Source organism: Humulus lupulus, chromosome 6, assembly GCF_963169125.1.
Source record: "Humulus lupulus chromosome 6, drHumLupu1.1, whole genome shotgun sequence".
Classification (NCBI taxonomy): domain Eukaryota; kingdom Viridiplantae; phylum Streptophyta; class Magnoliopsida; order Rosales; family Cannabaceae; genus Humulus; species Humulus lupulus.
In genome coordinates, this window is record NC_084798.1 from 106,823,103 (window position 1) to 106,834,351 (window position 11,249).

Here is an 11,249-nt window from a genome sequence, read left to right on the forward strand (position 1 = left end):
GGGTATAAAAGTCCTCACTCGATTCAACCACTACGTGGTATTCTAAGTTCTCGGAAAAATTCTAACTTTGGGCCTCACCATTTAAAATTGGCCATCAAGTGTATTCCTTCGACCCATTTCCACTATCGGACCTAGCCAAATAAATATTTTGGAAACGTATTCTTTTTACAAAATTTCCCTTTTTGATATTTTACTAAGAAACTTATTACATATGTAGAATTAATTTGTATCCTTTTAGAGAAAAATTGATTTTACTAAATTGTGAAAATAATTTAAAAGGAAATTATATAATTCAATTTGTTTTTATGGGTGTAAGAGAAAGTATAATTTTGTTTAAAAAGTAATTTCCTTAATTTCTTAAAAATAGGGATTTGGAGCCTTTTTATTTTCTATAGGTAAAATTCATTAATTTGTAAAAATATTATTTCTTACATCTAAAGTATCCCTAATAGTCATTTAGTGTACAAAATTTAAGTCCATAGAGTATCAATTTTTTTTATTTTGTGATAATTTCGCAATTTTGGAAGGTTATATATTAAAATCCTTAACACCAAAAGTTTCCATTTTTTGCAGAACCAAACTTGTCTATACCAAGAAGTTATTTGTTCACTTTTAGGCAAAAATACACGTTTTTACTGGGTGAAAACTATTTTAAAAAATTGTTGAAAGAAACTCTTCAATTTAAAATCATGTTTTTTCTTAAATTTGGTAAAGCATAAAATCAAATTGGCTTATTATTTTGTTATGATTTTTCTGAGGTTTAAACTAGAATCTGTGAAGAATGTCCATGAGAAAAATTAATTCATAAAGATGTATTTTACTTGGTAAATAACTTTCACAAAATTGACTCTCGAGAGAGCAATATTTTAAAATCCTTAATTTTTCTAAAATTTCAAAAAATAAAACGCCTAGCCTTTTTATTATTTTTCCATGAAAGTAAATCTATTTTATTACCAATATATCAAGAGTGTTCAGTTCAAATATCATCCAAAAATACTTTATTTTTCCTATAGACCTCGTTGTCCAAAGTTTGTTGCAGTCACAATAAAACCATTTTTAAAGATTACAAAACATTTTTACAAAAGTCATAACTTGATCAATATTACACCTTTTTGGATGTTCTTATATATAATGAGTATCTAATCTTCCTAAACAACAAAATGGAGACATGAAAATCTAGAAACAAGTAAATATGGAGTTCACTTGACCCTTTAGAATTCAAGACTAAAACATTGGCAGCATAAAATCTTTAAAACCTAGAGGAATGTTGGGTTCCTCTTCTAACATGTGGATGCCGAAAATCCACCAAGAAAAAAATCTCTAGTCCCTACACGGAACACATGGCTAAGGGTCACTTAGTCATGTTATCGGGCTCGTGCCAATAAGTCTCACGAGACCACGTTCTGGTCAAAACTCTTAAAGCCCCGTAAGTCTCTGCCTTTCTAGAGACTAAGTCACCTTACGCCCAAGTGCCACCGTGTTGCACCTCCGCGAAACCCGCATGCCCAACGGGACCATCCCACCTCAGATTCTGCCAAGGAGCCCCACGCGCTGATACCTCGGCCAGGAGGCCTTCATGCCTAGGGTGCCTGCGCCTGGAAGGGTCACGCACCGCCATCATCTCACGGCCCCCAAGGTGCCTCGCACCACCATGGTCCCACGGATCCCATGGCCTCGCACCACCATGGTCCCGCAGCTCCCATGGCCTCACACCACCATGGTCTCACGACTCCCATGGCCTCGCACCACCATGGTCTCACGGCTCCCATGGCCTCGTACCACCATGGTCTTGTGGCCCCCAAGGTGCCTCGCACCACCATGGTCTCGCAGCTACCATGGCCTCGTGCCCCCATCTTCTTGCGGCCCCCAAGGTGCCTCGAACCACCATGGTCTCGTGGCTCCCATGGCTTTGCGCCACCATCATCATGAGGCCCCCAAGGTGTCTCGCACCACCATGGTCTCGCGGCTCCCATGGCCTCGCACCACCATGGTCTCGCAGCTCCCATGGCCTCGCACCACCATGGTACCACGAACCCCAAGGTGCCTTGCACCACCATGGTCTCGCGGATCCCATGGCCTCGCGCCACCATCATCTTGCGGCCCCCAAAGTGCCTCGCACCACCATGGTCTCGCAGCTGCCATGGCCTCGCGCCACCATCATCTTGCGTCCCCAAAGTGCCTCTATGCCATGAGGCCAACGCCTCGCGTACCCATATGGGGTCTAAGACCTCTAGAAGGGGCATACAAGGAGTAATACGAGAGACCCAAGAACTATTTGGTATCAAGCCAATAGTGGTATAGACGACTGAGTATATCGTTCATGTTAACACACAAGCTTTCCTACACTTAGTAGAACGTGGAATAGCTTTGAGCAGATACATGCTTTGGAGATGTGAGAATAACCATCAGGTACAAAGCACCCATACGTGCAGGAGGTACGACCATGTGGAGGACAGAAGCGTGGTCCAGACATCTGTTTCATGTGAGTAGTGGAGGTGTAATGTGGTACCAATTGAAGAGTACTTTTGCAGGCCCCTAACACGTACTAGAGCTGACCACCACTCCTTCAACACCACTGCGACCTGTGCCACAACCCAGACAATGTACCTATGTACAATCTTGTCCCCTGGGACCACGATGTACCAAGAGCCATTAGAGCTCCAATATAAATAGACTTTCACCCCTCCAGCAAAGGGGTTAGAAAACTCATTGTACACTCAGGCTATAAAGCGATATACAAAGGCTTACTCCATTGTTGATCTGTGTTAACTTTTCCTTAAGTTTATTCTAAGTTCTTATCTAAATATCTCCATACTTATCTTTGAGTTTTTCGATCTAATTTTGTTGACGAGATTTCACTGTTAACAGTTTGGCGCTTTCTGTGGGAAGAACAAGCATCGAGCCAACGTTCTTTCATCACTTCCAACAAAGAAAGATACTAAGGCATTCAAAATGCCTACGGCAACTACAAGATGATGAGGTTAGCCAGAACGGAGTAGAGTGGAGGGCTTCCAAGAAAGACCCCCTTCCGCCTAAGAATGGAGGTAGGCCGGAGGAACCTCTTCCCCCAAGGGAGGAGAAGGAAGCATCGTCCCCGGCTATCCAACCCGACGGAGGTCATTCAGAGCCGCTAGTGCATTCACTTCTCCGGCCCCCGGTGGCACCACGCTCAGGCCACCAAGACCCATGTCCATCGACGCACGGGCCAGGCAAGGGTCCTAGGGTACACTCGGTAAGTTCCAGCTGAAGGACTCGTTTCTACAAGGATGAGATTCACAAGTTACATAAAAAGAACCGAAGGCTAGAAACCACGATAGAGAACATGCAAGAGGTCTTAAATGACCTACTGCAAGGAAAGTCGAGCATACCCCTTTCTAAGCGTAAAGAGAAGGAGTGTGAAAAAAAGGAAAACACTGCCCCTGTAGACGATGGGAGAACCCGAATTTCCACCAGTAAAACACCCCAAACAAAGTACCATGAGGGACCTAGACCGATGAAATGCCCCCAGGAGCAAAGGCGGAGGGAAGACGATGGTCGTAAGAACGAAGCAGAAGTCAACTCAAAAGAGGCACCCCCTGGCCTATGAGAAAATCTCCATAGAAAGAGATCAGAAGTAAGAAACGCCCCCCCCCCCTTCTCGGCTCACCTGGGGAGCACAACCAAGGCAAGGGATCAGTCTGAGAACCCGCAAGACTCCTTAAGAAAAAAGAGGATGGAGGTAGACATAAAAATGCAGCACCCTCAAGGAAAGATTATCACCGCACCTGGGGGGCACAGAGAAGATGATGAATTTGACCATGACTCGCCCTTCACAAGGGAGATCCAGGCTGAGCAAATCCCCGCCAACCTCAGAGAGCCTCACATGGCTCCATACTAGGGTACTACGAACCCAGAGTAACACTTAGACTACTTCAATAACATGATGAGGGTAAGAGAGGTCAAAAGCAGAGCGAAATTCCATTTCTTTGTTGTTACACTTAAAGGTTTTGTGTGCAAGAGGTTCAAGAGGTTAAGGCCAGGAACAATCAAATCATGGCAGCAATTCTCTGGCGAATTTCTTCAATAGCACCATGCGGTCTATGATTACGTTATGCCAATTACCAACCTCGCTAACGTAAAGCAAGGAAAAAATGAAAGTCTGAAGAACTACATCCATAGGTTCAATATGGAAGCAACAAAGGTGGGAAGTTTAACCAAAGCGGAGCTCAAGATGGTTATTACAGCCAAAGTTCATCCAGGAAGCAAGTTATGGGGTAACATGTTCAAAAGAGAAGTTTCGAATTTAGATGATTTCTTTGAAAGAGCATAGAAGTACGTACATGTGGAAGAGCGCCACAAGAACTCGCATGTTGAGGGAAGAGAACCTTCCTCCAGTCGCCCTACTACCAATACCTCTGAAGATTCCATATAGAAGACAACGTCATCCTAGAGGCGCCGCTGGCCAAGTTTAAAATTAGACGAGGACCATCTAGCCATAAAGGTCCCGACCCAGGGGAGATCACCTCAAAATAAAAAAAAAGGGTCTCAAAGTAGACGCTTGCAAAAAAAAGCAGTCTCAAAGTAGACGCTTGCAAAAAAGAGGGTCTAGAAGTAGACGCTTGCAACAAGGGTCTCAAAGTAGACGTTTGAAAAAAGGGTCTCAAAGTAGACACTTGCAAAAAGGGTCTCAATGTAGACGCTTCCAAAAAGGGTCTCAAAGAAGACACTTGCAAAATGGGTCTCAAAGAAGACACTTGCAAAAAGGGTCTCAAAGAAGACGCTTGCAAAAATAGTGCTATGCCTAATGATGCTAAGGACGCTTCTTGCAAGAAATAATAAGCGTGCACAAAAGTATATAAAAGGATGACTAGAACCCAAGTGGTCAACATCTCCTTATAGATACAATCAAGGTGCACCAAAGAGAGACCTATTGAACCCCCTTTCGCGTGGGCTCCAAAGGACCTCGAGCATGATAAATACAATAATAATAAAAAATAAATAAATAAAATGAAAGAGAAGAGTCTACAAGAATTCCTAAAGGCCTCCCTATAGACTGGGGGGCAAGTGTGGATGCCAAAAATCCACCAAGAAAAAAATCTCTACTCCCTACACTAAACACATGGCTAAGGGTCACTTAGTCATGTTATCGGGCTCGTGCAAATAAGTCTCACGAGACCACGTTCTGGCCAAAACTCTCAAAGCCCCGTAAGTCTCTACCTTTCTGGAGACTAAGTCACCTTACGCCCAAGTGCCACCATGTTGCACCTCTACGAAACCCGAGTGCCCAACGGGACCATCCCACCTCATATTCAGCCAAGGAGCCCTGCGCGCTGATTCCTCGGCCAGGAGGCACCTCACACCTAGGGAGCTTCGCGCCTGGAAGGGTCACATGCCACCATCATATCGCGGCCCCCAAGGTGCCTCGCACCACCATGGTTCTGCAGCTCCCATGGCCTCGCACCACCATGGTCCCGCGGCTCCCATGGCCTCACAACACCATGGTCTCGCGACTCCCATGGCCTCGAACCACCATGGTCCCACGACCCCCAAGGTGCCTCACACCACCATGGTCTCACACCACCCATGGCCTCGTGCCACCATCTTCTTGCGGCCCCCAAGGTACCTCGTGTCACGGGTTGACATTTTGACAGCGGAAATGCCCATGCGGCACCTTGACTCCTCTGAGCCAAGGTCAACCTTCCAACCATTCAAATAACAATGGGCACATTTTTCACGCGACCGTGTGCCTGTGCACACTTCCGTCTCTCGAACAACTCTCGCTGAGTCATGCTCTCAAGCATCTATGAGTGCAAACATGCATCAAGGCTGTCTAGCCAAAACACTTACACTGTCCATAGGTTCTCACTGTGGCAAGGAAAATCCCAACACCGATGCTCACCTAGACATTCGCAAGTCGAGGTAGCATGTATGGCTAAGAGCCAACACCAAGCTGACGTGCCAACACCTCTCATCATGCCCCATTCGATACTATCCGATTAGCTCACGTCACAGACCAAGGACTTTGATACGTCCATGGTCCAATCCTTAAGGCACCATACCGTTATGCCTGTTGGCAGGTCCTCGAGATTGGCTGCCAGACTAGTAGCACACACTGGACCTCTGTCCTGCTCAAGCATAGTGCACCCTCTAATGCTTGCATGCTAACAAGTCCCACGAATGACTTCCCGTGCCATCTCGTGTAGAGATTCATGGCCATGGCACGCCACGACATCTCTCAAAGATTTGGGCCATGTTCCATGCAAGCGGCATCCCGGCAAGCCAAGGGAACTGTACCCTTAAACCTCTGGCAGCACACTTCAACGCACTACCGGGGCGGCCCGGTAATGTCCATGAGTACTCCTACTCATGGAGACATGTGAGTCCCTTCGTGATCCTCATATTCCAGCCCTACTAGTCCTCCCAACTAGTAGTAGCTCACTTGACGTACCTGCACCAGGGGGTGGTGGAGAGTTGACACCAGGTGCTCCCCCTACAAAGAGCCTTCTGAGCTTTTAGCCTTCTACCAGAAACATATATGATTTTTGCTTGGGAGACATATTTGGTTTCTAGCTCACCAATTCTTCGAATCTCCCAAATCCGATTGTACCATTACGTTCATTGACCCTTCAATATGGAACCTACCAAGTCCCGTCCATTTTCGGGCAATATTGAAGATATTTACGAAAATGCCACTTCCGTACAAACTAGGCATCAGCATGCTCACCAGCCTGCACCCTAGCGTGCGCATCTGACCGAGCGCCATCCTAGCTTGTAACATGCCATCAAGGCCGGCATGTTACAACTCGCACCACCATGGTCTCGCGGCTCACATGGAATTGCGCCACCATAATCTTGCGGCCCCCAAGGATCCTCGCACCACCATGGTCTCACAGTTCCCATGGCCTCGCACCACCATGTTCCCGCGACTCCCATGGCCTTGCACCATAATGGTCTTGCCGCTCCCATGGCCTCGCACCACCATGGTCTCACCACTCCCATGGCCTCGCACCACCATTGTCCCGTGACACCCAAGGTGCCTCGCACCAGCATGGTCTTGCGACTCCCATGGACTCGCGCCACCATGTTCTTGCGGCCCCCAAGGTGCCTCGCACCACCATGGTCTCGCAACTCCCATGGCCTCGCGCCACCAACATCTTGCGGCCCCCATGGTGCCTCTATGTCGTGAGGCCAATGCCTCGCGTACCCATATGGGGTCTAAGACCTCTAGAAGGGGCGTACGAGGAGCAATAGGAGAGACCTATGAACTATTTTGTATCAAGCCAATAGTTGTATAGACGACTAAGTATATCATTCATGTTAACACACAAGCTTTCCTACACTTAGTAGAACGTGGAATAGATTTGAGGAGATACATGCCTTGGAGATGTGAGAATAACCATCAGGTACAAAGCACCCGCACGTGTATGGCTGCAGGACGTACGACCATGTGGAGGACAGAAGCATGGCCCTGACATCTGTGTCATACGAGTGGTGGAGGTGTAATGTGGTACCAATGTAGGAGTACTTTTGCAAGCCCCTGACATGTACTAGAGCCGACCACCACTCCTTCAACACCACTTCTGTAATGACCCAAATTCGCTAATAAGGCTTAAGGGCCTTGATTAGTGTGCCGGGAGGGCATTACTGGAATAATTGTGATTTAATGAGTAATTATATTTCTAATAATGTTTATATGATAATTGATTATATTATGTGGTAATATGATATGTGATATATGTGACAACGACATTATTATGTGGACAGGTTCGCTGAGCACGACTCAAGACGATTCTAGGGTCAGATAGCGGGAAAAGTCACAATGGGGTTTAAGATATGACTTTGGAGAAGTCGGGGATAATTTTAGATAGCGGGCAGCAATTTGGATTATCGGGTCATGAAAACAAATATATGGAGATATATTTGAGGTTAGAATGTGTAGGTGGGAATAATTGGGGATTTTACCATTTTGGCCTCAGGGACAGTTCCGGCACCCCGAGCCTCGGGATTAACTTAATATGTGAGATAGACTTAAGGAAGCCTTTAGAAGAAAAACACAAACCGACTAAAGACTTTATCTCAGCTCTTCTTCACGCTTAAGGAAAAACCAAGGGAAGGAAACACAGAAAGACTAAGGGGAAACTAGCTGGAAATTCTGGAATTGTGGTGAGGATTTGGAGGTTTAGCTCAGGGGAAATCAAGTAACTAAAGCAGGGATTAAGGTAAGCATATAACTCTATTTTCTGTGGTTGAATTATGAGTTCTAGCTGGGTTTTAGTTAAGTGCTGAAACAAGTATAATTTTGATGTTCTAAGGCAGAATTAAGAGGGAAAACTTGGGAGCTTAGCTTGGTTATAGCTTGGTGAAGTGATTCTACAGCAAAGGTAAGTTTCAACTCCAAGTTTAGAGGTTTTAAATTGAGTTTGAGTGGCTGGTTTGAGTGTTTATAGCATTTGGGTTTCAGAAATTTAAAGGAAGAGATTAGGGTGTGTTAGGCTGTGTTCTCTTGGGAGTTATGTTGTGTAGATCATGCTAAAGAAGTTGGGAATTAATTGGTTAAGAGTTGGGAAGCTTTGGGATGGTTTAAGGTGAGGTTTCAGACTTAGAAATGGTGTAAAATCTGCGTTCGCAGGGGAGGGCCGCGGCTCTGTTCTAGAGCGTTGCGGCCCTAACATGCAAGGAAGCCAAGGGGGCTCGGCCAAGGGGGCGCGCCGCGGCGCCCAAGGCAAGGGCCGCGGTGCGTGTGTGGTTCAGTGTGGCAGGAGGTTCTATTTTGGGGAAAGGCCGCGGCTAGGCTTTGGGGGCCGCAGCCCTTGGTTGCACACTTGAGATTTTGAGGGTTTTAAGCATGTTGAAGTGGTCTAGTGTGCTCGGGTTTGGTTTCACCACCGTTCTTGGTAGAATAAGGAGTCCCGGGAGTTATTTTTATAACTGGAAACCTATATTTGAGTATTTATGAAACCCTATACTTTGGTTGTGGCTAGGTGATAAAAGCTTAGGCTCGGGAGCGGATCATGCTTGAGGGGCGTTGCTCGTAATTTGATAACCGTACGGACTAAAGGTAAGAAAACTGCACCTGGTTGAATGTATGTGAAGGGACTAAGGGCTCCCTATTGTAGAAGCTTGAAAAGATGGTATTACGCCATGCAAGCCATTTAGTGAACCAACAGCCTAAGGGTGCCAAGGGTCTCACTAGCGCACAGGGCGCGGCTCGGCCACTGGTAGCCGAGGACAACTTATTATGCACTGAGCTCGGTTTAAGCGGGCCGGAGTCAGTGGGTTAAACAGATGGTGTCGCCTAAGTCGTCGGCCCTGAATATTATGTGATATGAATATTATATGTGATAGAATGTATCTTGTATTGGATTGTATATGCTGAATATCTGTTGTGGATTATCTGATGGGTATACATGCTTACTGAGCTATTTGTCTGTTGTTCTTGTTTGAGTTATCTATGATGTTTTCTTGCTGGGCCTTGGCTCACGGGTGCTACGTGGTGCAGGTAAAGGCAAGGGCAAGTTAGATCAGCCCTGACTGGAGAGCTCAGCGAGCGGAATGTACATAGCCAGGTGCTCGGCCGCCATAGTTGAGGTCTAGGCAAGGACATGGAACCTGGAGATTGTCTGTTTTGCCTTAGTATTTCTAGTGGATACACTTGTACTTTTGGGAGTCTGTAAACTTATTCTAACTTCGTTTTGTATGGGATCCCATGTTTTCTACAGTGTAAATATATGAAATGAGTCTTTTAAGACCAAAACCTTTTTAACCTTAGATCCTACATGTTTAGTGACACGTTTTCAAATTAATGACTTGATTAGCAAGTCCTGCACCTTTATAAGTACACAGTGTAACGGTCTTGGCTATCCAGGGCGTTACAACTTCGACCTGTGCCACAACCCTAACAATGTACCTATGTACAATCTTGTCCCCTAGGACCACGATGTACCAAGAGCCATTAGAGCTCCAATATAAATAGAATTTCACCCCTCCAGCAAAGGGGTTGGAAAACTCATTGTATACTCGGGCTATTAAGCAATATACAAAGGCTTACTCCATTGTTGATCTGTGTTTACTTTCCCTTAAGTTTATTCTAAGTTCTTATCTAAATATCTCCATACCTATCTTTGAGTTTTCCAATCTAACTTCGTTGACGAGATTTCACTATCAACATACCCATTCAACAAAACCTGCATGCATGCATAATAAAACACTATATATACATTATTACAGTGCCTAGAATAAATTTAAACCCTAAATGTAACGACCCCAAATTCGCTATTAAGGCTTAAGGGCCTGGAGTAGTGTGCCTGGAGGGCATAATGGGATTCTGTGTGTGACTTTTATGAGTTTAATGCATGATTTAAGATTTATTGCACGTTATATGACTATTTGATTATTTGAGATGCATGACTATGTGAATTAGTATGCATGTAGACCTGATTGTCTTAGAATGACCATGATTGTAATCTGGCCATGTTAGGGCATAACTGTGATAATTGTATTATGTGAATTGTGCCATGTGAGTGTGAGTTTTTATCGTGATGCACGTGGCGAGACGGTCCTAGTGAGCTATTTAGTCTAAAAGTCACAACGGGATGTTGTACCCGGCTCGGGAGGAGCCTAGGGGTACTTTAGGAATTTCGTAAGTTGAAGTGAGAACTAATGGTTATAGTTTTGGCAATTGAGTCACCTGGGTAACCGTTTGTAACTGTTGTGGGTAACTAGTTTTAAGATAGAAAGTGATAGAATTGAAATAGAAGTGTAAAGAATTAAGTGCCCTTGAAAGTTTAGTTAGGAAGGATTATTAGGAAGGGGTAAATTGGTCTTTTGGCAAGGGGATTATGAAACTTTCAGCTGAGATATAGGGGGTACGGTTTGGGCATTTGGGGTCACTTGGTGCTTTGATAGAAATTGAAGAGAAGAAAGAGAAGGAGAAAGAAGAGCTAGGGCAAGTAAAAAGAAAAGAAGAAGAAGGGTAGAAGGGCTGAAGTGGGAGCTTAGGAGGAGATCAAGGAAGCTTGTTGGGTGGATTCTTCACTTGAGGTATGGATTTTATACACACTTAAGTTTGGTTTCTGTGTTGATTTGAGGAATTTAATGCTTGAGTTAAGCTTTTCATGGGTTTTGGTTTGAGTTGCTGAAATTAGAGATCAAAGGTGAGGATCTTGGGTGTGTTGATGTTTTAATCTTGATTCTAGTGTCTATAGGTTGTTAGATTGTTCATGTGAAGTTTGGAATTGAGTTTTGGGGTTGAGATATGTATTTGGTCGGGT